Source organism: Triturus cristatus, chromosome 10, assembly GCF_964204655.1.
Source record: "Triturus cristatus chromosome 10, aTriCri1.1, whole genome shotgun sequence".
In the NCBI taxonomy this organism is placed as follows: Eukaryota; Metazoa; Chordata; class Amphibia; order Caudata; family Salamandridae; genus Triturus; species Triturus cristatus.
In genome coordinates, this window is record NC_140593.1 from 45,133,688 (window position 1) to 45,160,502 (window position 26,815).

At 52.0% G+C, this 26,815-nt stretch overlaps 1 protein-coding gene across 1 annotated transcript in view; it reads left to right on the plus strand.

Annotated features, from left to right (window-relative positions):
- Window positions 1–3,995: 3,995 nt before the first annotated feature.
- The window catches only part of SPRY3 (sprouty RTK signaling antagonist 3), a 122,831-nt gene continuing 100,011 nt past the window's right edge, over window positions 3,996–26,815 (plus strand). Inside the window, exon 1 of the mRNA XM_085629938.1 lies at window positions 3,996–4,096. The gene's annotated coding sequence lies outside the window, so the exon portion shown is untranslated. The remainder of the gene's footprint in view (window positions 4,097–26,815) is intronic.

Here is a 26,815-nt window from a genome sequence, read left to right on the forward strand (position 1 = left end):
AGTGTCCCTAATCTTTACATTTCCAACCGTGACATTTCCCATAGAAGATAACGGGAAGCCGCGGTTGTGTTCACACACTGCATACAGTCCCCGTGGGTCCCCTATGTCACTACCTTGGGTGGTTCCTTGGGTTCCCAGAGATTCTACAGGCTCTAGGCCTTGTGTCTAGTTCAGTCGTGGTTCTTATACCACTTTTGTGGTATATGGTTTGGTACGCCCCTAGGGCCCAAATGTGTATTTGTGCTATTACTGAAGCTTGCTCACTTGTAAATTAAGTACTTCGAACTCCAGTCTCATAAAGGGACTAGAGAGGTGTGTGTTAACCTAAATGCATATATTTTAAATATATACCTGGTGTGGTTGTCCTTTCATTTGATCATTCAAGAGATTATAGACTGGTAAAACAAGCTGCTATACATTCCTTCAAGACTTAGCCTGAAGGCTGCTCTCCATAGCTACCACTAGGATAGCTTTCAATAAAGGTTGTCTTTAAACCTATCATCAATAAGGGTTGTTTGGACTGATACAAGGTGCACACTAGAACTAGTGGACATTATATATCAGGCCACCTTCTCACAAGGGATGTTTGCAGAATGGTGGAGAAAGGGTGCAGGCCTCCGATGAGCTCTCAGCAGTCCTGCTGTGTGGGACTTACTGGTGGTAACAGGAGGGGTTCTTGGCCCCCAACGACCCTCAGCATCCTTGGGGGCTTCATCCCCAACCAGTAGTGTGCCAGTAGGGGTGTTTGCAGAGTGGTGGAGAAAGGGTGCAGGCCTCCGACGAACTCTCAGCAATCCCCTTGAGTAGGACAGGAGGCTATTATTGGCCCCCAATAACCTTCAGCATCTAAGGGGACTTCATCCCCGAAAGAGTAGTGTGCCAGGAGGCTCGTTTGCAGAGTGGTTGAGAAAGGGGTGGAGCCTCTGACTAACTCTCAGCGATTTTGCTGTGTGGGACTTATTGGTGGTAGCAATAGGGGTTCTTGGCCCCCAATGACCCTCAGCAGCCAAAGGGAGTTCACCTCCCAACCAGTAGTACACAAAGAGGCATGATTGCAAAGTCATGGAGAAAGGGGGCGGGCCTGCAACGAGCTCTCAGCAATCCAGCTGTGTGGGAATTACTGGTGGTAACAGGAGGGGTTCTTGGCCCCCAACGACCCTCAGCATCCAAGGGGACTTTATCCCCCAATCAGTAGTGCACCAGGAGGTGCATTTGCAGAGTCGTGGAAAAAGTGGGTGGGGCCTCCAATGAGCTCTCAGCAAACCCACTGCGTGGGACTGACTGGTGGTAACCGGAGGGGTTCTTGGTCCCTAGCGAAAACAGCATCCAAGGGGACGTCTTTATGGGTGGCCGAGCAATACTCCACCTGCTCACGGAATTTGGCAGAGTTTTTCAGTAACTCCATGGAATTGCATGGAGTGAAACTCTACAAGCTCCACTCAGGCCTACCTGGCTCTCCTGCACACGACCCTTTCCCTCCTACAGGTCCCATTCCTGGCTCTCTTGGACAGTGCACAGCTCTCCCTTCTCCATTTAACCCCCTTACTTCCCTCCTGCAGGTACCACTACTGGCTCTCCTGCAGTGAACCCATTCCCTCCTGCAGGACCCACCCTTGGCTCTCCTGCACAGAACCTCCACTCCCCTGCACACCCCACAGCTCTCCCTTCTTCCCCTCACCCTTTCCCTCCTGCAGTTCCCACTCCTGGCTCTCCTGTACAGCACCTCTGATCTTCTGCACACTACATACCTCTCCCTTCTTCCCAGGTCCCCTTGCCTCGTGCAGGTCCCACACCTGGCTCTCCTGCACAGTACCTCCTCTCTTCTGCACACCTCTCCCTTCTTCCTAGAACCCCCATCCTTCTCTCCTGCAGTTCCCACTCCTGGCTCTCCTGCACAGCACCTCTGATCTCCTGCACACTGCACACCTCTCCCTTCTTCCCAGGTCCCCTTGCCTCGTGCAGGTCCCACACCTGGCTCTCCTGCACAGTACCTCCTCTCTTCTGCACGCCTCTCCCTTCTTCCTAGAACCCCCATCCTTCTCTCCTGCAGTTCCCACTCCTGGCTCTCCTGCACAGCACTTCAGATCTCCTGCACACTGCACACCTCTCCCTTCTTCCCAGGTCCCCTTGCCTCGTGCAGGTCCCACACCTGGCTCTCCTGCACAGTACCTGCTCTCTTCTGCACACCTCTCCCTTCTTCCTAGAACCCCCATCCTTCTCTCCTGCAGTTCCCATTCCTGGCTCTCCTGCACAGAACCTCTGATCTTCTGCACACTGCACGCCTCTCCCTTCTTCCCAGAACCCCTTCCCTCCTGCAGGTCTCACCCCCCAGCTCCCCCAAATAGTACCTCCACTCTCCTGCAACCTCCACAGCTCACCCTCATTCCTTCACCCCCTGCCTCCGCTCCTGCACAGCGCTCCCTTCCCCCACCCCCCGGTGCTGCCTCTGCTGCCGTCCCGGCCGTGCAGCGGATACACTGATCCCCTTGGGCAGCGCTAATGGCCCGATTCAATTACACGGAGTTGATGGCACTTTGAGTGCATTAAGGGCCGAGGCTCCGGGAAGGAAAGTCAGGGAAGTGGGGGGGAGGGAGACAGGGAGAGACGAGCAGCCTCGCTTCCCTCCCTCCCGCCTCTCCCCTGGCCATTCACAAGAGCTGCTGCATCTTCTGCATTCACAAAACCGCCTGCAGCCTGGGAGCAGCTGAGCTGGGGCACCCTGGCCTGGGCATTGGAAGCAGGGCCCGCTGTGGGCACAGGGCACGAGCCGACCCGTCTGGAGCAGGGCAGGGTGCGCCCTGGCCACCGAGAGCAGGGCGCATCAGCAGCGCGCACGGACTGGACATAGGCAGCAAGGACGCGCCTGCACATCTGGAGCAGCGGCTGTGCGCACCGTGGGCATGGTGAGCTGGGTGCGTGCCTAGAGACCTGCTTCGGGGGCACCCTTGGCATAGGGCACACATCGGAGCACGACACGACCTGGGCATCCGGGCCACGGCACATCCTGTATACTAGAGGCAGAGCGCGTGCCTACACATCTGGAGCTGGGGTGCGCGCAGCGTGAGAACGGCACTCCACTTACATAGGGGCACGACACACCCTGGACTTCGGGCACGTGCCTATGCATCTGGATTAGGGGCCAGGGCGTACCCTCGCCATAAGGAGCAGAGTACGTGCCTATATATGCGGAGCAGGTGCAGGGCGCACCCTGGACATCGCGAGGGGGGCGCGCGCTTAGGATCTGAAGCACGACACGCCCCTGGCACCGGAGCTATAGATCTGGAATCCCCCCATACATCGGAGCTCGCCCACACCCTGCATGGGGAGCGGTCTGTGCGTCTGGAGCAGGGCACTGTCTGTCCATAGGCAAGGTCTGAACACGGCAGAGAGGCGCACCTTCGGCAACCAAGTCCGCAGAGGAGCCGTGCACAGGCTGTGCTATACACACAGACTGCCCTATGAGCAAAGGCTGTCCTATACAGACAGACTGTCCTATAACCACAGGTTGTCCTATAACCATAGGCTGCGCTGACCACACAGGCTGTCCTGTACACCGGAGCTTTCTTGACCACACAGGCTGTCCTACACACAGGTTCTCCTATATACACAGGCTGCACTATAACCACAGGGTGTCAGAAACAAACAGGCTGTCCCATAACCGCAGGCTGTCCTATGCACACAGGCTACCCTATACAGACAGGCTGTCCTATACACACAGTCTGCCCTATACACACATGCTGCACTATATCCACAGGGGCCCTCCCCTGCCTGTGCTCCCGGATGTTCTTCTGACTCCCTCGTCTATAGGATGCCGGACCAGTAAGGACATTGCCCCACCCCCTCCCCCCAGCAAGCGGGACGCGCTCGTTCCCCGTCCACAGGTGACCCATCGGAGCTCATAGGATCTTGGATTTCACCTGTTCCTTGACCCCAAGTGAAGGAGGGGGAGGCGCTACGCCCTGCGGACTGTCACTTCCAGGGACCACGGGATACATGAGAGAGAAGAGACAGCCGAGAGGGGGCCGGAGAAGCAGAGAGGCCACCACCGCCCAGGTCCCAGCCGGCGCCAGCATGGATGGGCCGCTCTCCCTCAGAGGTGAGTCTGCGCCCACCTGTGTGGGGGGTCAGAGGGGGCACCAGCGCCCAGGTCCCGGCCGGAGCCAGCATGGAGCTGCCTCCCTCAGGGGTGAGTGAAGGGGTGTTGATGGGGGGGGGGGGGGGAGTTGAGGAGGTGGCCTGTGATGAGGGTGGGCGGTGGAGGGAGTCACCACCAGCACCCTGGTCCCTGTCGGTGCCAGCACAGGCTGCCCTCCCTCAGAGGTGAGTCTGCGCCCACCTGGGTGAACGATCAGGGTGGAGGGAGGGAGGGAGGGCGGGGCTCGTGATGCCTACAAGTAGGATTGTACTTCTGCAAGCTTCACTGGACTGTGCTCCTGGATGGAAAATCTGTCAGAGTAGACATGGCCTCTTTGTAGATCAGGTTTTCTGTAGGTATCGAAGGATACGTTTGCAAATGGTAATGTATGGCGGCCTCACCGGTAGCGCTCCTATCCCGAAACACGGCGCGATAAAATAACACTCCGCCCATTCATCGATGCGTTTGAGATAAAAATCGCATGTGCGGGGCAATCTGAGTGCAGCGACTACTGCGCGGCAAAAATATGAAATATGAATTGTACATAAACCCCAAAAATGAATAAGGAGGAGTTGGGGAACTCGCAAAAATCAGCGGACAGAAAAGTGGGGTCCGGGAGTATGCTCCGTGGGGGCTTTTAGAGCGTGTGATCGGCAGAGAGAAAGAGAGTGGGAGTCCCAGAGAGCGGAGGAGTGGAGGAGACAGGGAGAGAGGAGGGAGGGCGAGTAGGAGAGAGGGGGGTAGAGGAGAGAAGAAAGGGAGGGAGGGCGAGCAGGAGAGAGAAAAAGAGAGATGACATTTAGACAATGAAAGGTAGCGAGAGACGGGCAGAGATACTGACAGCGAGTGTTATAAAAAAAGAGAGGGAGAGAAAGAGAGAGGCAGACAGACAGAGAGACCGACTGCAGGAGAAACACACAGAGACTGCGAGATGATCGATAACAAGAGAGGCTGGAGGATTTACCGCTCTGCTCCACCCCGAACACACCGACTTCTCAGCCCCGTGTTTTCCCTGCTGCCAGCCTGCCGCTGTCAGACGTGCTAGGCCCTGCATGGGCGGGGCCTCCCCAGGAGCCGTGCAGGGCCTGGTCCGGTGCAGGTGCCGAGTACACCAGCCCTGCATGGGCGGGGCCTCCCGGGCCCTCCCCATGAGATGCAGCTAGACCTGGTGCAGGTGCCGAATCCACCACGCCCTGCATGGGTGCGGCCTTCCGGGCCCTCCTCAATAGATGCATCCGGGCTTGGTGCAGGTGCTGAGTCCACCACCCCATGCATGGGCGGGGCCTTCAACCCACCCCCCCAAACATGTGCCCGGCCTGGTGCAGGTGCCGAGTCCACCAGCCCCTGCATGGACGGGGCTTCACAATGTACCGTGCCACTTCAATGGTGTCTCCTCGTCATGAGCCGTGCCTAGATCTGGAGCATGTGCTGAGACCACCAGCCCCTGCATGGGTGGATCCTCTCTGAGTCATGCCCCGGCCTGGAGCATGTGCTGAGACCAGCAGCCCCTGCATGGGTGGATCCTCTATGAGCCGGGCCCAGGTCTAGAACAGTTGAGGCCACCAGCCCCTGCATAGGTGGGTCCTCTATGACCCCAAACTAGGCCTGGAGCATGAGTTGAGACCACCAGCCCCTGCTTGGGTGGGAACTCTATGACCCCAAACCAGGCCTGGAGCATGAGTTGAGACCACCAGCCCCTGCATGGATGGAGCCTCTCCATGAACAGTGCCCAGATCTGGAACATGAGCTGAGACCACCGGCCCTTGCACGGGTGGGTCATCTATGAGCCATGCCCAGGCCTGGAGCATGTGTTGAGACCACCAGCCCCTGCACGGGTGGGTTCTCTATGAGCCGTGCCCAGGCCTGGAGCATGTGCTGATACCACCAGCCTCTTCACGGGTGGGTCCTCTATGATCCGTGCCCAGGCCTGGAGCATGTGCTGAGACCACCAGCCCCTTCATGGGTGGGTCCTCTATGAGCCGTGCCCAGGCCTGGAGCATGTGCTGAGATCACTGGCCTCTGCACGGTTGGGTCCTCTATGAGCCGTGCCTAGATCTGGAGTATGTGCTGAGGCCACCAGCCCCTGCATGGGTGGGTCCTCTATGAGCCGTGCCCAGGCCTGGAGAATGAGTTGAGACCACCAGTCCCTGCACGTGTGGGTTCTCTATGAGCCATGCCCAGGCCTGGAGCTTGTGCTGAGACCACTGGCCCCTGCACGGGTGGGTCCTCTATGAGCCGTGCCCAGGCCTGGAGCATGAGTTGAGACCACCAGTCCCTGCACGGGTGGGTCCTCTATGGGCCGAGCCCAGGCCTGGAGCATGAGTTGAGACCACCAGCCCCTGCACAGGTGGGTCCTCTATGGGCCGAGCCCAGGCCTGGAGCATGAGTTGAGAACACCAGTCCCTGCACCTGTGGGTCCTCTATGAGCCGAGCCCAGGCCTGGAGCTTGTGCTAAGACCACCAGCCCCTTCATTGGTGGGTCCTCTATGACCCAAACCCAGGCCTGGAGCATGTGTTGAGACCACCAGCCCCTGCACAGGTGGGTTCTCTATGAGCCGTGCCCAGGCCTGGAGCATGTGCAGAGACCACCAGCCCCTGCATGGGGGGGGGGGTCCTCTATGTGTCATGCCCAGGCCTGGAGCATGTGCAGAGACCACCAGCCCCTGCATGGGGGGGGGTCCTCTATGTGTCATGCCCAGGCCTGGAGCATGTGCAGAGACCACCAACCCCTGCATGAGTAGGTCCTCTATGAGCCATGCCCAGGCCTGGAGCATGAGCTGAGACCACCAGCCCCTGCACGGGTGGGTCCTCTATGAGTCATGCCCAGGCCTGGAGCATGTGCAGAGACCACCAGCCCCTGCACGGGTGAGTCCTCTAAGACCAGTATCCAGGTCTGGAGCATGTGCAGAGACCACCAGCCCCTGCAAGGGTTGGTCCTCACCACGAGCCATGTCCAGATCTGCTCTTCTGCACCTGCTGAGAGCACCAGCCCATGCGCAGGTGGGTCCTCACCACGAGCTGTCCATGCCTGGACTCGTGGTCAGACCAGAAATCTTTGAATGAATGGCTTCTCATATGAGCCATGCGTGGCCTGGTCTATCGCACACAGTAAGACCATCATCCCATGCATGGGTGCCTCGTCGCCAAGAGGCGTGCCAGGGTGGGGCTCATTGTGACGTATGCTGAGGCCAGTCCAATCAGGATGTGTCATGGGGTTGGTGTGGGACTAGAGATGCGCTGATCATGAACGCTGCAATACTGAGCATTCTCCAATGTTACAAACAATACAGGCCAGTGAGAAGTGCTGTCAAAGACCCGAAGAGAGATGGATTCCAACTCCACCACAGCAGAGGACCTTGGGTGAGACATTTACTCAAACCAAAGCTAGTCTAATCTGAGCAGGCAGACTAAGCCTGCTTCAATGGTTCTGAGAGCACTAAACTGTAGGCCTGCCCTAGCATCCCGAGCCCTGCAGTGGGGCTAGACACACAAAGGCATGTCCATGTTTGAGAATGGTCTGGTTGTGAAAGTATTTACAGCACAAAACTGCTGTGTTTACTCCTCCCTTTAATACTGTCCTGTACTAATAGCATTCCTGGCGAGTTCTAGAACACAACCCTCAGTTAAAGGCCTCCAGAATACCTCTCTGACCAATGACCGTAAGTAAAGCCCTGTGGCAGATAACCGCCAGAATAACTTCATTCCGTGGCTTATGCAAAGATATCTGGCCGTTGACGTCTAGAGTCCCTCCCCTAGCTGATGTCGTCAGCTTGCGTTCTTGCAGCAACCATCAGCATTTCCAAGCAAGCCAATGGCCTCCAACACACCTCCCAGACAAAGAACACCCTGCACAGCCCAGCAGGAACATGGCATCAAGAGTTACTCCTCCATTCCACAACCTTCAGAATACCTTCACTGGCCCGCAGGTCCCCGGGCTAAGCAAGCCAATGGCCTCCAACACACCTCCCAGACAAAGAACACCCTGCACAGCCCGGCAGGAAGATGGCATCAAGAGTTACTCCTCCATTCCACAACCTTCAGAATACCTTCACTGGCCCGCAGGTCCCCGGGCTAACCAAGCCAATGGCCTCCAACATCCCTCCCAGACAAAGAACACCCTGCACAGCCCGGCAGGAACATGGCATCAAGAGTTACTCCTCCATACCAAAACCTTCAGAATACCTTCACTGGCCCGCAGGTCCCCGGGCTAAGCAAGCCAATGGCCTCCAACATCCCTCCCAGACAAAGAACACCCTGAACAGCCCGGCAGGAAGATGGCATCAAGAGTTACTCCTCCATTCCAAAACCTTCAGAATACCTTCACTGGCCCGCAGGTGCCGGGCTAAAGACTTGGGAGTCCCTTTTCTAACCATGCCCACCAGGATCATTTCTCAAACCATCGACCCTCAGAATACTTTCTGTGGCCCAAACACCTCCTGAACTCCTACACTGTCCAACTGGCGTCACAGTGCCCTCTCCTGCCGAAGACCTGCTCATACTTTCCTTGGATGACGATCTCTTAGGAGAAGATTCTCAGTCACCTCAGGGAGTCCCTCCTACCTACTTCCTGAAGTTACCCTCTAGAAAGCTCTCCTTAGTGGAAGGCTTTCTGGAAGTCTCTTTCAGCAGCTCCTGAACCTGTTCTCCTTCGGACGACTTCCGGCTTCTCAAGATTTTCTTTAATGCCCAAGTCCCAGCTGACGACGTCAGGGATGATGCTTCAGAGCTCCAGAATTTATGGCCTGGCTAAGGATTGCCTGAATCCATGCACTTGAGTTTGACTTCCAGAACATTTGCTAGTCTGAAGACCTCTTCAATGCCTCCCTTTGGACATGACCTTCAGAAACCCTTGGCCACTCATGACACCCAGAATATGTGCTGTGCCCAATGGCCCCACCTGCATCTTTACCGAGTCTCTGGGTGATCAGGAGATACTGGGCTCAGAGCCTTTTACCGGTGGGGTCCAAGGGCAAAGCTTTATTATTGTACCCAAAACTGCTTATCAAGTCCACCCCTAAAACACTTGACCCCTAGGGTTGAGCAGCCGAAGGCTTACAGGAAGGCGCTGTAGGGTTAGAGGCTTGACTCGATAAGTTATCCAACACAAGTTCACAACTCATCATCCAGTCAGTGCTATATCTTGAAAGAGAAAGCACTTTACTGTTCAAACAAAACTCATCACCACAGGTGAATACCAGGATACAACTCTCGGGGTCTAGCAGGGGTGTTTCCATGGGACACTTCTCAACGGTGCCCGCCGTGCAAGAACCAGCAGTTTCTGAGTCCCTCCTTGGGCAGCGGGGGGTGGAGGTTCAAGGATGGATGCAGTCTGCAGGGAGGTCGACATGGCCTCTGCACATTGGAGTAGCCTGACCCTCCCTTGTGGCTCAGGTCTCTCCATTCCATGGCCTTCCTCTTTTAGGGCAATGCCTCTGTCTCTGCCAGTCTTGCCTGAGCAGGCTTTGTTTGCACTTTGGCCGGCAGAGGCAGTTTCCTTCAAGGAGGAGTGAGCTTGACAGAGCCAACGGACTGAGGATAGCACTGTCTGTCCCTAAGCCCTACCAAGGTGGTCCCCACCTCCGACTGCTGCACCTGAGGGCACTGGTTCTGGTGAGGGGCTGCAGGACCTTTAAACCAGCAGAAGAGGAAGCTGCACTTGGGCCATGGTCCATTGGACCTTGCTGCTTGGGGACTTCCTTGCACCCAGTCACAAAGTCCACCACCCAAACACTCTAGGTGCCCACTCAGGGCTGCAGTGGTGAGCCCTTGGGAGGAAGCCCCCTGAATAGAGATACCTCTTCCAGCACTTCAGGTCTTTGTCTAGGAGACTTTGGGCTGCAGTTCGAACTGTCCTGGTGATTGATTCTTCATCAGAACTCACATGGGGTGACTTCCAGAGCACCCCTGGGTTCAGGCTGTACATGTTTCAGTCCCTGCTGCTGGGATGTTTCAGTGCTCCCAGGGCTCCAGCCTTGACATGGCGTTGTAGGCCCATTCTTGAACTACGTCTGGTGACTTCAGGGGTCTCCCCCACCTTCCGTCGCAGGCCTTCTCCTCCTGAAGCAACTTCCTCACGCGAGGGCACCTCCAATGCCACTTCTGAGCCGCCATCTCTCTCCCTCGAACCAATGCGAGGGTACCCTCTCCTGGCAGGCTTGATAGAGCTACCCTTGTTACTGGTCCCAAACCTGGCAAGGGGAGTAGGCAGATCATACCCCCAAACCTGGAGCACAGAATGTTTCATGGTCGCCACTGGTGTGGAAACCCCAGATTCTGGTAGAGGAATCGTGGCACACTGGCTGGACATTTCTGTTTCATCTTTATACCAAAGTTGCAGACAGTAGTTGTGCATTCCACAGGTCAACTCTGACACTTCTGGGTAGTTCTGGCCCTTTTGCTGCACCTACTCAGACAGGTCTAGTCATGGTCTTTGTTATCAGGTGCTACTAGGGGTAGAGTTGGGAGACTGTCAGGAGAGACCCCAAAACAAGGGTAGAAATGGAGGCTGTTAGCTATCACCCTGTTATGGGTAGCCCTTTCAGTGAATAATGGGCCAGGAAAGGGCGTGGCTCACTCCTTAAGTTTTTGATGGGCTTTCTACCTCTTCTCCTGCCGAGTCCACACTCAAAGGTCTGACTCTGCCATTCATATTGATGTGTGGTTCCCTTCACCCTCCAGCCTGGCACCACTTTGGTGTCGGAAAAACAAAATGGATTGCAGTATGGCTGTAGGCAAACGTGGCATACACATTCCATCCATCTCCATTCACAGCTGCAATATCTATGCATGCAAAACCTATGTCCCACATGGAGAGGCGGAGGTCCTGGCTGCGGGGGACTGGCAGACTAATTTCAAACTGCGGAAGAGGCTGGTCACTGACTCCCTGGCAGAGACAAGTAAAAGAGCCTGATCGGCAACCGCCCAGTGGGCTGACAGTAGTTGCGCCCTGTAAGAAGGCTGCACACGGGGTGCTCCTCCGAGCCACAGAGCCATGCGTTGGGTTATGATCCGTGTCACCAGAAGTGCCTTCACTGCAAATGTGCAAGTGTTGTGTGTGCTGAAGCAGGGGTCAGACATCTACAGAGAGTGCTCTAATGAACTTGAGGCAGGGGTGTCTGCTCTCCAGAGCCATGCAGGGGCAACAGCCTCCTTCGCTTGTTCCCTCCAGAATACTGTCTCCGTTGATGATCTCCAGAGGTTTATGACTGACCTGAGGTCAATCATACTGGCCGACCTGAGGTCAGTCATCGTGGCCGACCTGAGGTCAGTCATCGTGGCCGACCTGAGGTCAGTCATAGTGGCCGACCTGAGGTCAGTCATACTGGCCGACCTGAGGTCAGTCATACTGGCCGACCTGAGGTCAGTCATACTGGCCGGCCTGAGGTCAGTCATACTGGCCGACCTGAGGTCAGTCATACTGGCCGGCCTGAGGTCAGTCATACTGGCCGACCTGAGGTCAGTCATACTGGCCTACCTGAGGTCAGTCATACTGGCCGGCCTGAGGTCAGTCATACTGGCCGGCCTGAGGTCAGTCATACTGGCCGACCTGAGGTCAGTCATACTGGCCGACCTGAGGTCAGTCATACTGGCCGACCTGAGGTCAGTCATACTGGCCGACCTGAGGTCAGTCATACTGGCCGGCCTGAGGTCAGTCATACTGGCCGACAGGTTTATTGCATCAAAAACATTGCCTGCCTCATGGTCTTGTAAATGATATCAATATTTTCATCTTTGCATCATCTACCTAACAGTTCCCTGCTGTGTTCACCTGCTCCGCTCACCTTGCGATGTAGTAATATGATAATATAGGGGATGTTATATTATTGTCATGTGATATAATACGTAGGATATAATTGGGGTATACTGCGCCAGAGTACCTTTGTAGAAGTATAGAATTGTATGAAATCTGTGTCATTTGCTTTCATGTTGGTATGCAAAATTATAGCAAAATTAGATAAAATTACAAGAAATTCAAATTCATTTCACACTATATTTTAGTGCAAAATGTATCCTCATATTCATTTTTGGCACAAGGATGCCTTTAAACAAGAGTGCAGCGAACAGTAGCTGCTTGCGTTCTGTTGTTCCACAACACCAAGAAATGGCGTGACACCCTCAGTTTTTCTTCAAACCTATATGGTCACGAGCAGAAAAAAATCCTTTATGCCTTTTTTGCTCCCTACTAAATGCTAACTCTGAGCGAGGGCAATTTTGAGAATTGGATGAGGTCGGCTCACTCACGTAATGTGACATGCTGCATCATATGCCCCCTTGTCCCACCCTGGTAAGAGGGTACTACAAGGGCAGACCAACCACTCTTCCTCTCAAGATGTTCTAGTAAGGACCATTCACTTCCTCTCAATCAGTTCTAGGGGGGTCAAGGAATTCACATTCTGAATCTGTTCTAGTAGGGTCCATTATTTCTTCCTCTCAATCTGTTCAAGTAGGGTTCCTTACCTCTTCCTCTCAAGCTGTTCTAGTAGGGTTCCTTAACTCTTCCTCTCAAGCTGTTCTAGTAGGGTCCATTAACTCTTCCTCTCAAGCTGTTCTAATAGGGTCCATTAACTCTTCCTCTCAAGCTGTTCTAGTAGGGTTCCTTAACTCTTCCTCTCAAGCTGTTCTAGTAGGGTCCATTAACTCTTCCTCTCAAGCTGTTCTAGTAGGGTTCCTTGACTCTTCCTCTCAAGCTGTTCTGGTAAGGTCCATTATTTCTTCCCCTCAAGCCGTTCTAGTAGGCTCTATTATTTCTTCCTCACAAGCTGTTCTAGTAGGGTCCATTATTTGGTCCTCTCAAGCTGTTCTAGTAGGGTCCATTATTTGGTCCTCTCAAGCTGTTCTAGTAGGGTTCCTTAACTCTTCCTCTCAAGCTGTTCTAGTAGGGTTCCTTAACTCTTCCTCTCAAGCTGTTCTGGTAAGGTCCATTATTTCTTCCTCTCAAGCTGTTCTGGTAAGGTCCATTATTTCTTTCTCTCAAGCCTTTCTAGTAGGGTCTATTATTTCTTCCTCTCAAGCTGTTCTGGTAGGGTCCATTATTTCTTCCTCTCAAGCCTTTCTAGTAGGGTCTATTATTTCTTCCTCTCAAGCTGTCCTAGTAGGGTCTATTATTTCTTCCTCTCAAGCTGTTCTGGTAAGGTCCATTATTTCTTTCTCTCAAGCCGTTCTAGTAGGGTCTATTATTTCTTCCTCTCAAGCTGTTCTAGTAGGGTGTATTATTTCTTCCTCTCAAGCTGTTCTGGTAAGGTCCATTATTTCTTCCTCTCAAGCCGTTCTAGTAGGGTCTATTATTTCTTCCTCTCAAGCTGTTCTAGTAGGGTCCAATATTTCTTCCTCTCAAGCTGTTCTGGTAAGGTCCATTATTTCTTCCTCTCAAGCCGTTCTAGTAGGGTCTATTATTTCTTCCTCTCAAGCTGTTCTAGTAGGGTCTATTATTTCTTCCTCTCAAGCTGTTCTAGTAGGGTCTATTATTTCTTCCTCTCAAGCTGTTCTGGTAAGGTCCATTATTTCTTCCTCTCAAGCTGTTCTAGTAGGGTCCATTATTGGGTCCTCTCAAGCTGTTCTAGTAGAGTCTATTATTTCTTCCTCTCAAGCTGTTCTGGTCAGGTCCATTATTTCTTCCTCTCGAGCCTTTCTAGTAGGGTCTATTATTTCTTCCTCTCAAGCTGTTCTAGTAGGGTCCATTATTTCTTCCTCTCAAGTTGGTATGGTTCCTTAACTCTTCCTCCCAAGCTGTTCTAATGGGGTCCATTATTTCTTTCTCTCAATCAGTTCTTGTAGGATCCATTAACTCTTCCTCTCAAGTTGTTCTAGAAGGGTTGATGACTTCAAACTCTTAATCTGTTCTTGTAGGATCCATTCATTATTCCTTTAATGTGTTGTGAACTCCAGGAATTCTTCCTCTTCGGCTTCGTTTGTAAGGTCCTCAAATTGCTGTCCTCAGACCGTCCTTACGAGGTCAGTGAATTCTTCCTTCAGACTTGGCCCCCGTTGGCCATGAAGACCCCTTTTCAGCCTCTGCTTGCATGTCCCCAGGATGCATGGCTTCCAGATGGAGCAGCTGAGGTTTCGTGGAGGAGTTTCTGAAGACATCTTATCAAAAACAGTATCCTTCCAAAGTCCGCAGGCTTCTTTATGGAGAGGCAGATTAGGTGATATTTAGATCCTTCTTAGGTGTCAATCTGTCAGCTCTGCAGGTTTACCAAAGCTTCTTCTCCCTTTTCACAGCTGGCACTGGAGGGTCCAGTCACCCATGGCAGCAGCTTCTGACTGGAGGAATGTTACCATCGGCCCAAAGTGACATTCTTTCATCATATCATCTGTGTGACTTACCCTCTCGAGCAAGCTGGCCCACCCATCATAACATCAAACACACAAAAGACGATGGGAGGATGCTTTCAATAAGTCTAATGACTGGCACTCACTTGAGGTAGCATTCCAAGCCATCGTTCTTTTGCCCACCATGCCATGTCACTCTGGACCCTGCTGCATGCAAAGCGTTCTTGATCCGGGTCTGTCAGGTACAGCTGAGTTCAAGCTGCCAATTCCTCCCTGAACCGGAACACAAGCAACCCAGGACCATTTCTTCCCTGAGTGGGGCTTTTCAGTCTGGTGCAGCTTGGTTCCAGCGGCACGGTGAGCGAGCCTCACAACAGCACAGGTTAAGGTTATAGAGCGACACATGCAAGTGAGGAGTGGGCTACTAGCTAAGCTGCAGGCTGGCCCCACCGTTGACTGAAATCCCGTAGCGGGAGACAATGGATGAGGGTCTCCTTGGTGGCACACGCGCAATAGCACCTTCTTGCCAGTTTCGTTGTCCTTAACCGAGGACAATCCTTGCGGTTTCCACATTTCTACAGACAGCATTTACCAGACATCCCGGAATGCATGTGCTTATGAATAAATAAAGAGAGAGGAGCAGATAGGCCTGCCAGTGATAAGGAAGCACAGCCTCTGGACTGGGGCTGCGATCGCACACATTAATATGGAATGAATCGTTTATGCGGCACACGCCGTAAGCTGCATTGGGAGCGCGAGACGGCATGTAAATTATACACACTGAAGGCCGGCCGGAGGCACAGTGCTGCTAGGCCTTGTCAAGGGCACGGAGGGTGAGACAAATAACGCAACACAATAGGAATTTTTATTTTGGAGCAATGAAGTTGGAGAGATTTGCGCTAGAATAATCACTTAGAACAAGATGCATTGAGTTTTTCAAAGACGCAGACCTGCGGAGGTCAGGAGGAATAGCTGGGGTGGGCGATAAACTCTGCTCCTCTGGTGGAGTTTGTGGAGTTTTCCCACTTCCCTCAGAGTTCTGGAAAAACTCCTCCAACTGCTGAATGGCAGAGTTCTCTCACGCTGGGCAATGTCGGCAAGAGCGAGTAAGAAAATCGAGTGCTAGAGCTCCTCCTGACGAGGTTTGTCAACGTGTGCAGGCAGAAAATCTACTCGAGTGGCAGAAAGAAGCATCGCCCTCTGGCACGCTGTGTGGTGCCGTTTGTGCTGATTTTACAAGCTCCCAGCGCTAAAAATCAGCACGAGCAGCATGACCTGCCGAATTCCGCTGCTCACACGTCTCTTGTTTTTATCTTTTGGCACCTGAGGATACTTAATAAACACATTTTTCTTTAGGTAGTCATTTTTAACACACTGTTTATCTACACTGCACCTTGTTATACACAGAGCTTCACCACACTTTAGGCAGCTTCACCATTCGTTAAGATCAGTATTCCTCGGTTGTTATTTTCAAAACATCCGCCAACTCCTCCTTTTTCTTCACTAGTAAAGGAGTTGTAGCTCCTTAACTACACCAGGTGTGGTTAAGAGGAGGCCCCAGATGATGAAGCATGCCACCTCGGTGGGTGATGGGACTTCGTCCTCTTTATGAGGACTTTTTTCTTTGTAACATCTTGTCTTGTAGTCATTAGCCTTTAGTTCTGTTTTAGCAGACCCACGGATTCCTTGTTGTTATATGACTAGTGAATAGGGGATTTTGTCCGTGCAGGTCTTCCCCTAGACCCTCTTACCCACCGGTATTTGTGCGGCCCAGCAGTTATGACTGTTTGTGAAAATAGTTGGACTTCTTTGCACATGGCCGTCCATTTCTGGTACCTGTGGTCCTGTCACTGCCAGCCTAACACCGATAGAAGGTGTGCAACGTGTGCCCAATGTCTGAAGTATGAAGCGCCTGGGAGTGATCGGCAAACTAACCCTAAGTTTTAGAAGTGTGTCTAGACACAGAGCCCTTCTCCTGCTGCCTGGACATGAAAGCTTCTGGTTTCTCATGACGCCCTTGCAGTCGCTGCTTGTGATCCTGTGCAAGTTAGACATTGAGTTGGTGCCCCGATGGGCAGCCCTGATTGAGGCCCGGTGCTAGAGACCGGTATATGTGTGACCTCCGGGCAATGGTTAGTTCATCTAATATTACATATGGGATGCCGCCTGGTGCATACCGACGGGGTTGAAAACAAATCGCATGTTTATTTGTTTCAGCTGATAGAGCATTCAGAAATAAAATGACGATTCTAAAACAGAAGCTGCGATTATACAGTCATTAAAGGTGAGTGCATCCGGTGCAGTTTGTTGGTGTCCACGCCGCCAGGATATGAGATGCTACCGATGGTCATACAGTCAAGCCCAGGCCTCTTTACATGTTCTTATGTTGTCTAACCAGTAGGGGGCAGAGAAGGTGCTCCCTGAGACACAGCAACGTGAAGTGTGTGATTGTCTCTCGGTGAAAGAGCGGCATTGTATTTGGGCTGCAGGTTCTGTGCAGCCTTCTCTTTGATTTGGGAGTCCTGTTCTTTCAGAGCCCCTTGTCATCCTGGCAGGGCTTGACAACCGACTTCAAGTACCCCACACTCGGGTCTGTGGGCACTCAGTTATGGTTCATGCCCCTGTGCACAGTGTGCTCGCTGCTGCTCGCATAAGCAGTTTGGCGCGTCACATTTTACTGAAAGCCCGGTTGGGTGGTGGTTACCTGTACATGCCTATGTATGTTTCATGCCCCGGATCGTTGACAAAAAGGCACATTTCTGCGTTGCCCGTACACCTAGCATAGTCCCATTATTGGCAACACACCCCACCCACACCACAACAGAGTATGTATGCATAAATAAATACACAACACAACTTTTGTTAGGGAAACATTTACTGCAGGTTTATTCCATACAAAAGTATGGTGAGCCAAGCACTGTGGTGAATCCAATCAGCGCTACCCTTATCGGGGTGACCCCCTTACTGGATCACGTGACACATTGGTCCCTTATTACTCACGCCTCTTTCAGGGCGGAGCGTAGCAAGACAAGCCCACGGTTGTCCAGGCCCACAACCGCACGAAGGGCTTTTGGGGCGCCAACATAATTGTTCCAGGACTCTACCCTGATGCTCCTGGGATTTGGCTCTGGCACACCTCTTGTGCTCTTGCAGAGGTACCCTTCTATACCCATATGTTTCCAGATCGCCCTGTAACTCCGCCTGCAACGACAAAAAAAGCATTACAACGTCCTCAGTACTTCGCCTGCCAGCCCCACGACGGGTAAGCGGTAGGGTGGGAGAAGGCGTGCCAGGCGATAAAGAGGACACAAAATGGAGGGGGGAGGCTTAAATACCCTCCCCACCTCACGGCGCACTGGACATGATGCGCCTAGTGCGCCTCGCATGGGGACTCCGCCTAGGGTTCCACCTTTGTAGGTGGGGGTGGGGAAGTGCCCAAATGGCACTAAAGGGGCCGCCCTTTTAGGGTGGCCCCCTGTGGGGGCAGCGGGCAGCCGCATAGTCCCATTATTGGCAATACACCCCACCCACACCACAACAGAGAATGTATTCATAAGTAAATACACAACACAACTTTTGTTTGGGAAAAATTAGCTGCAGGTTTATTCCATACAAAAGTATGCAACATGGTGGGTTACCTTACGGGTGATGCAAGGGCGGGCAGCTGTACCAACCTATGCTGCCTTGTCCGCCTGGTGAGCCAAGCACTGTGGTGAATCGAACAGTGCTACCCTTATGGGGGTGATCCCCTTACTGGATCACATGACACATTGGTCCCTTATTACTCACGCCCCTTTCAGGGAGGAGCATAGCAAGGCAAGCCCCAGGTTGTCCAGGCCCACAACCGCCCGAAGGACTAACGGGGCGCCAACGTAACTGTTCCAGGACCCTCCCCTGAGGCTCCAGGGATTTTGCTCTGGCACACCTCTTGTGCTCTTGCAGAGGTACCCTTCTGTATCTATATGCTTCCAGATCACCCTGAAACTCATCCAAAGCTCTAGAGACGGCCACCGTCGCCTAAAGAGCTGCCCACCAAAACAGTTAATCTCTCACCTGCAACCTGCTAATTCCAGGGCTTCCTGCATGTCCAAGAGGAACAGGTCCATTCCAACCTGTGACAAGTGAATCCCATCCATATCAATATAGCCCTTTACCTTCATATGGATCAGCTCATGTCTGATAAAACCAAAGCCCCTTTGATCTGTGCCCAACTTTGTCAGAATAACCTTTGGTGTTCGCCCGGCTTAGCCCATGCCTGATGAAGCCAAAGCCCCTTGCTCTGCAAACTTGCACATGGAGCGGTTTATCCTTCTCTGGGAATGTACCGCTGCAAGAATGTGATGGTCTTCCAGGAGGAAGCTCTACTCTTAACCATCACTGTCTTACCCCTCAAGCTGATGTAGGCTCCCACCTCCTGCACCCTGTGGTTGTACTCCTTCCAGCCTTGTGTGCTCCCTAACCCCTGTTTTCCCAATTATGGAACAGCAGCTCACTTGCTTAGAAGACCGCTTCCCCAACCAGCCTATATACTATGGCTATGCGGGCGGGGGGTTTCATGCATAACTGAAGCAACCCGTAACCTGCCCTGGGAGCAGAGTGCACCTACTTTGTTGAAGTTGACCAGACATGTGCGCAGACCTTTGCGTTTAATCAACCCTGGCGAACAGGACTGTTCGCATTGCGCACGCTATTGCAGTCACAGCAACCATTTTGGGGTGACAACTTACGCCACCTACTGGGCTTGCTTAAGTAAGGCCGATCACGTGACCCATGGAGCTCAATCCAGCTAGAGACCCAGTTCACTCTCTTATCCCTGGAATGATTGCCCTCCACAAATCCCAAACCCCTTCAGCTTGCATTCTAGTCACCTTAAAAAATTCAGGGTAGGACTACATACCCCACGAGACCACGGAGTAGTGTGTATGTTATTAATTATACTATTAGAATCTAAGGTTCCCAGTGTCAATTGGTGACTATCCCGCCATGGAATATGTGACATTAAGCAAGGAAGTCTTCGTGTACTTGCCATTATCCCTCCTGTCATACAGTAATTTTGCCTTACAGTTTAATCTGTGGTATTGGCCCCCAGACTTCCCAGGCTGCGTACTGCTGGCCATGTGCCCACTGCTGGCGTAATGAGGGACTCTCCCAGTTGTAACTTGCAATAAAAACGCCCGCCTGAATGTGCTACGTTGTACGCAATTGAGTGCCTAACTTATATCTCTTCCCCTTGAAAAGATACCACAAACCGCATTGGTCATGAGAAGCTTAAGAAGCACACAATTTTCACCTGGGCATACCTCTAAACGAGAATGGCTCTAAACTGCCCTAAGGCCAGAGACACACATATATTAAACATATTTACTTCCCAGGCAGCTTTATTGCTGACAATGTGAGCAGTTGCTGACATTGAGGGAATCTCACGCTTGCAACTTGCAACTTACAGCGCGTATTTAAATCAATATACTACTGTGTGACTGAACGAACCATGCACAGATAAATTGACACTCTCCCACGTACAGATGCTGTGAAACGTTTTGGACTAGTCCATTAATTTCAGCCAGCCACACCCCTTGGTTGAGTCTTGCACTCCCAAACTTCTGCTAGTGTATACCACGGTCACGCCTCCTGTTCAGTTGAATTTAGTAATTCACGACACTGACAACCACAGGGGCCTAATACTGGGCTGTGTATATGCGGCTCCAGATGGCCTTAAACAATCGGCTTGGTGTGGATGGGTGTTAACATTGCCTGGCTGAAGTGCAATACCCTTGACAATCACTCCTGACAAGATGTGCCAATGCAGGTAGAAGTACGAGTTATCAGGCCCGCCTTACTTCCTTTCCCAGTTATCTGTGTCTAGCGCTTGTTGGAGCCAGACGCGTGTGTATTTTTGTAGTGCAAGTGTTCCCGTAGGCATGTTGCCGTAGGATCAGAGATATATCTTACCCCGCTTACTGATATTCATTTTAACCGCCACAGAAGGAAGAAAGGTTGATTGAACACCACGGGGGTTAGATCCTAAGACCCTGAGGTCAAGCCACCACCAGGCCCAAAAGCTGAATCAGTCCAAGCATTCTTTTCCATGACCCCTCCTGTGTCCTTTGAAATCACCTTTAAATGCGTAAATGGCCAATTGGCTTACACCAGCAGGACCTGGTAGTCGAATTTACCCTTTATATCCTTACAGCATAGCTACACTCACCGCTGCCAAATGCCTTGGTGCGAGAACGTCCGCTGGTCATACTAGTCAATCCTCTATTTTTTTAAATTAATAATACCGTGCATATGAATAAAAATATTCACTGGCGGCTGAAAATTTCACACGTTAGTAAATGTGAAACCTTTGGACTTGCCCATCGAATTAGGCCTAGGTGAAGTCTTGCCCTCCCGAACTTCTACTAGTATACCAGGGAGCAGGCAAGGCAGTGGGAACAGGAGGGGAACAGTATGTATCAATACCTGCCCTTTCTCGAATACTGGGAGTGCCAAATGTTCCTTAATACATTGCAGCCTATTTGTGTTCTGGCTTTAACTTACTGCAACTACAGCTGGTTATTTAACTTAATATGATACTGAGTATCTGAATGAAGTATGCACAGCTAATTGACACTCTCCCACGTGCAGTTGCTGTGAAACATTTTGTACTAGTCCATCAAATTCAGCCTTCCACCCCCTTAGGTGGAGTCTTGCACTCCCAAACTTGTGCTAGTGTGCACCACGCTCCCGCCTCCTGTTCAGCTGAATTTAGTAACTCACGACGGTGACAACCACAGGGACCTGTTACTGGGCTGTGTGTATGCGGCCCAGGATGACCTTAAACAATCGGCTTGGCGTGGATGGGTGTTAACATTACCTGGCTGAAGTGCAATACCTTTGAAAATCACTCCTGACAGGTGTGCCAATGCAGGTAGAAGTAAGTCATCAGGCCCGCCCTACTTCCTTTCCCAGTTATCCGTGTCTAGCGCTTGTTGGAGCCTGACGCTTGTGTATTTCTGAAGTGCAAATGTTCTCGTAGGCATGTTGCCACTGAATCAGATATTTCTTACCCCGCTTACTGATATTCATTTTACCAACCACAGAAGGAAGCAAGGTTGATTGAACACAACGGGGGTTAGATCCTAAGACCATGAAATCAAACCGCCACCAGATCCAACAGCTGAATCGGCCCAGGTTTTTCTTTGCCGTGACCCGTCCTGTGCCCTTTGAACTCACATTTAAACCTGTAAGTGGCCAATTGGCTGACACCCCAGCGGGACCTGGCAGTCATATTTAACATTTATATTCTTACAGCATAGCAACATTCACCGCTGCGAAATGTCTTGGTGCGTAAATGTCCGCTGGTCGCACTAGTTAATACAGCGATTATTTAACTTAATAATACTGTGCATATGAATAACACTAAGCACAGGCAGCTGAAAATTTCACCCATTAGTAAATGTGAAACATTTTGGATTTTGTCCATCAAGTTAAGCCAGTCATCACCCAAGGTGAAGTCTTGCCCTCCCAAACTTCTGCTGGTATACCAGGGAGCAGACATGACAGTGGGAACAGGAGGGAAACAATATGTATCAATACCTGCCCTTTTTTTAATATTGAGGATGCCAAATGCCCTTTAACACATTGTAGTCTATTTGTGCTTTAACTTACTGATCCAACCCAGTTTAACCCCAAAACTTTGGGACAAATTTAGTAGAAACATGCCCTTAATGTTACGTGACATTCTACAGGCACTGCGCAGAAATCCCCCTTTGACCTGCTCGAGCCTGCGACCATTCTGCTGAAAGCCCTGTGGGTCTGGCGGAGGGAAGTGCTACCAACCCTCAAGTCCTAGGCACTCAGAAAGCATCCCTCACTGCTGCAGGTGCCCCAAAGCATTTGTTATAAAACATTTAATGGCTAACAACCCGGTTTGCAGCCAGCTTAATGTGCCATGCTGTGAGCAATTAGAAACCCCACATATCTCTTCCCTATGAAAAGATTAAACAAACCGGCCAAAGCACAATGCACAGGCAGTGAGCATGCCCAGTGAGATACCCCCAGTTCTGTGTGATACAAACCCTAACGCACCGTGTGCCAGTTTATGCATTTTGGGCTGACTAAGCCCTAATGTGCCCCCTTACGTGGATGATCCCCAGTACGAGGGTACAGACTGATGACCAAGTGCTGTGCCAGCCAATAAACATGTAGACATGGAGTGAATTTACGCTATCTCATGCCCTACAAGGCCGTTCGGTGTGCCACCTCGCCTAAACCAAGACAAGGGTGGATCACTGTGTCCTTATCGCCTGCAAACCCATCCGTCATCTGCACTGCCGGATGCTGTGTCGCCATGCTGGTGTCCCCATCTGCAACCGAGTTTCTTGCTTTGTTTTAGCTGTGTTAAACTTGTGCTTGCGCCACACTTCAGGCATATGGAAATTGTGTAAAATCACTTGCTAACTACACCACTGAGTGAGCCCACTATTTTCACAAAATTCCTTTCCCATTTCTGATTCTGACTGCAATTGGAGTGAGGTTGCAAGCCCCGATCCCACACAGCCAAAATAAACCTTCCATCAAGGGCTACGGCCTGTCTTCGCTCTCTGTGGTGTGATCTGTACTGTTAAGACAAAGTGCCAATGAGGCCTTACGATCACGTGTATTTGTTCATCTTGTGAAACTAATATGTTCCCCATCCGTGGTCCCTCTGGTGACAGGGGTTGGGCATCAGATGACTGTGACACAATGTGAGGTTGTTGACCCATGTGGTGAAACTGATAGTTCAACTTAATCTCCTATTATTGAACATGGGTTATATTAGTACCAGTGCTGTTGTTCGGCCTGGTAGGGTGCTGTTGCCTCTTAATACCTGAATTCGCCCTTACTCCATCTAGGTTCTCCTAAACCAGATGTTCGCCCACTGAGGTGTACCAGGGTTTTACAAACTTGCCACCCCTAAGTGCTCCGCAGTCTTTCTTCCTGCAGGAGGCAGGGGCACACTTCAACAGTGTGTTGTATGTGAAGTTAAAATGGAGGTCTAAAGCAGTCCTTCACATATCCTTATGGTACTTAGCTTTGTGAGCCGCCGGCTGGTATTTGCGGCATTTGTTATTGCCTCCAGATATATCCTACAAATGCGACACTACACCTACAACTACCAATTACTTTTGGCTTTCTCAATGCTTGTTAGTTGCATAAGATATGCAAGCCACCATTATGGCTTTGTTGCATTGCATATTGAAAAATCTTCCATTCTACATGGTGAGACTGTCGCGTTTATGTTTAACATTGAATTAAATGACTTAATTCAAATGAAAAGCAAGTTCTACAGCAAATGAGAGCATTACCACTAAACCGCACCACAAATAAACTGAAATAAACAGTACCGCCCTGTGAAGCAGATACATGTATTTAAACCCCAGATGTACCAGCTGAACCAATAGAAGCGGATTAAATCAAGGAAGCTGCAGTGAACACCAGGTGTCCTGTCTAGCTCTCCGTACTTCCGCAACAGCCAGATCGGTCACATGCGCACGTGCCGTGGGCCCAAACTGGAAAGCAACAGCCATTTTGAAACCGGACTGGCGATGTACAAACCTTTACGCTGGTGGTGAAACAGACTCCAAGTGGTGTCCACCATGCAGAGCTAGGCATTCTTATAGAACAGTGCTGCCTTCAACAAACTGCACTTTAGCGCAAACAGGCAGGTCTTCAAGTAGCAGCTGCACTTAACGTTAACCCAACCCCAGATCTGCTCACCGCCCAACGCAGTTTAGCACAGCGGGCGAGGCACCCGTGAGCCCCAACGTGCTCTACGATAGCCCGAGCGCACGTGCACCCGTAGATAACCTGGCACAAACTACAGCTTGTTCTTGATTACCAACTCAATGGTACTCAATTTATTGACCTCAGGCGGATGCAAGGCTGTGTGTCCTCACCTGGATTAGAGCCCGTGACCCAGAGGTCAAACGCTGATCCCTGCAGGGAGGTCAGTGCGATGGTGGAATAGAGACAGCCTCGCCTCTGCAGTCTGCCTCGTAGTCCCTAATAGGAGGCATCTAGTACCTTCGGACGGCAACATCTTATTCCCTACCAAAAAAAACCTGGTTTAGTCATCTACGTCAGAACTGAACGCTCAGAGAGGCCTGCTCAGAGAGTCTCTGACTCATTCGCCCTGGCAGTTATTTATTCGGTCATGCCAGCAGCATTTGACCCCCGAATATTGACACCTCTGAATCCAGAATGTAAACAGCCTCGGCCTCGAAGGCTGAGGCGTGAACTCCTAACAAAGGCATACATTGTAGTGGTGCCGGGACAATCTTAGTGTGGGGTGCTGGCCACAGACAGCCATATTTTGAGTTGAACTGCTGCCCAGCAGCATCCCGACTTAAATACCTTGACTGCGCTGCCGACATCTATTTTGAGTTGTGTACTTTACTTTTACTGCAACCACATCTTTATTTACTTCTGTAAAAGACCATCTGTGGAATACTATAGGCTACTTCCACTTGCGCCCCAGCTCAAGGGCCACTCATTATAATTATACCCTTATGAGCACCTAGGGGAAGGAATAGTAAACGCAGCTCTTTGTTTTAAAAGAATTTGCACACTGTCAAACGAAGTGACCCTTCGTCACACCTTGGTACTTCATACACAAGGAACAACCAGCAATGGCCCGGCACACCGCGCCATCCCCACATGTGGCAGCAGGTGCCCAGCTCGCCCTCCCAAACATGACGAGCGCACAGAGCAGAAGAGGTCCGCCATGGAGCACCCACCCGCGGCATTCTACTGCAATCAAGATATGGCGGCCTCTAAATAGGATTTAGATAAGACAATCGAAATAAAGAACTACGGCTATGCACCAAGACCATTGGCACTTGGAGAATGCACACGCAGCATCCCAATGCCCGCGGGTCCCCCAACTGGGGCCCCTGCTGTGTCCCCAACCCAGACCGCACCGCTAGCCCCTGGCAAACGGCTACATTTCAAAATTGCGTCACGTGCGGGAGGGGGCGACCCCAGCGCCACCGGGTCATGTGCCGCTTGATGACCACAACCCTGTAACTTCGGCATCCAAGCCACAAAAGTTAACAAAACCCCTTCCACACTAGAAATCACCCAGAGGCAATAACTCAAAGACTCCGGCAAGGAAGCCGGCGTGCCACAACAGCCCAATTGCGCATATTGCGGGAATCGGAGCAAGAAGCCCCCACAGGAACCCTCCTCGGGTGGCACTGGCAGACCCATCAGGCAGTGCGCTGCCCGTGCGGATGCTGGGCCGATGCCCTCTTGCTGCTCTAGCGCCAAGAGGCCCTGTGACCAGAGCGGCGGCCCGCTGCGGCACCACACCGCTGGCGGATGAGGCAGGACCACTGCCCCTACTGGCCAGCCCGGAGGTCCGCCCCATGCCCTTGGGGAGGGATGCCATTGAAACTAAGGCGGGCACGTGGCCCTCTGGGAAACACCCGGAGGCCTGGGACTTGAGCGGCCATTCAACGTCCTACCGTGCCAAGCCGGGCTAATCCCACAGCCATCTCGGCCAAAAGTCAGGTCCCAACCTCATGTCCAAGGCTGTTTTGCTATATGCGGCCGCCGGGTTTGCCACCCTGCTGCTGAGGGCAATGGCAAGCCCTACCCAGGAACAGAAGACCCCCTCCCCCCAAAGGGCTGCCAGCGAGTTGAAGTGTGACCAACTCCCTGTGTCCGGGTGAAGCAGCCGGCCGGCATTGTGGCATTGGGGTGCCTAGCACAGGGACAATGGTGCATGGTGCCAAGCTCGCCGCCAACAAAGTTGAGATCGGCTCCAAACCCGCAAAACAAGTTTGGACGGCACAACCCGGGGGGGAATCAACCGAATATGGTGGAGCATAAGTGTCGGTTTAAGCGACACTCCACCATCACCATGCAGGGTCCAAAATATTTGCCCAAAACGGGTTGCTGCGAACATGGACTAGCTCACCTAACTTAAATGGACCCCACGGCTCCTTTGCTCGGCCTGCTGTGGACTCGAAGTCCCATTCCCATGCATTTCCAGACAGCGTGCAACTCACTAGGGGTGACCCCTCCAGACGGCGTGCCTGGTGACAAAGAGGATGCAAAATGGAGGGGGGAGACTTAAATACCCTCCCCACCTCACGGCGCACCAGACATGACGTGCCTAGTGCGCCTGGCATAGGGACTCCTCCTAGGGTCCCACCTTTGTAGGTGGGGGTGGGGAAGTGCCCAAATGGCACTAAAGGGGCTGCCCTTTCAGGGTGGCCCCCTGCGGGGTCCGCGGGCAGCCGTATGTTGTATGTTCCCAGGTGCTCACGCAGTGCTCCTCTGTACGATGCCCGTGCACCTAGCATGTTGTATGTTCCCAGGTGATTGCACAGTGCTCTTCTGTACGATGCCTGTGCACCTGTCATGTTGTATGTTCCCAGG